At 60.1% G+C, this 631-nt stretch overlaps 1 protein-coding gene across 1 annotated transcript in view; it reads right to left on the bottom strand.

Moving 5' to 3' along the window:
• Positions 1-631, bottom strand: part of LOC113204900 (facilitated trehalose transporter Tret1-like) — a 19,622-nt gene that overhangs the window by 6,867 nt on the left and 12,124 nt on the right. The window lies entirely within an intron of this gene.

Below are 631 nucleotides of genomic sequence, written 5' to 3'. Positions count from 1 at the left end.
CTGGCCCTGGAGCAGCACACGGCTAGCCCTGGAGCAGCACACAGCTGGTCCTGGAGCAGCACTAAGGTGGCCCTGGAGCAGCACACGGCTGGCCCGTACAGCAGCACACGCACAGCAAACATTTTTCCGGGAACTTCCCGGTTGGATTCGGGAAGTACATTTTCCGGTTGCTCCAAATGTTATAACATGCATAGATCTGACGAAAAATAGCATCCGGAAAATTACTTCCCGGATTCAACCGGGAACTTCCCCGAAATATATTTGCTGTGCGGCAGCTGTACTAAGCTGGCCCTGGAGCAGCACTAAGCTGGTCCTGGAGCAGCACCAAGCTGGCCCTGGAGCAGCACCGAGCTGGCCCTGGAGCAGCACCGAGCTGGCCCTGGAGCAACACCGAGCTGGCCCTGGAGCAACACCAAGCTGGCCGTGGAGCAGCACCGAGATGACCCTGGAGCAGCACCAGGTTGATCCTGGATTATCACCAAGCTGGTCCTGGAGCAGAACCGAGCTGGCCGTGGAGCAGCACTACACGGCCGCCGCGTCGTGCACGTGTGCGCCCATGGCATTCCGAGCCGGTTGCGGCCCCGCTGGGCCGCCCCTCTCTGTGGTGATAGACGTAGTCATCATCGCTTAC

Source organism: Frankliniella occidentalis, unplaced genomic scaffold, assembly GCF_000697945.3.
Source record: "Frankliniella occidentalis isolate FOCC.00 unplaced genomic scaffold, Focc_3.1 Scaffold187, whole genome shotgun sequence".
NCBI lineage: Eukaryota > Metazoa > Arthropoda > Insecta > Thysanoptera > Thripidae > Frankliniella > Frankliniella occidentalis.
Note: the sequence above shows the minus strand (reverse complement) of the source record. Positions and strands in the feature narration are given on the sequence as shown.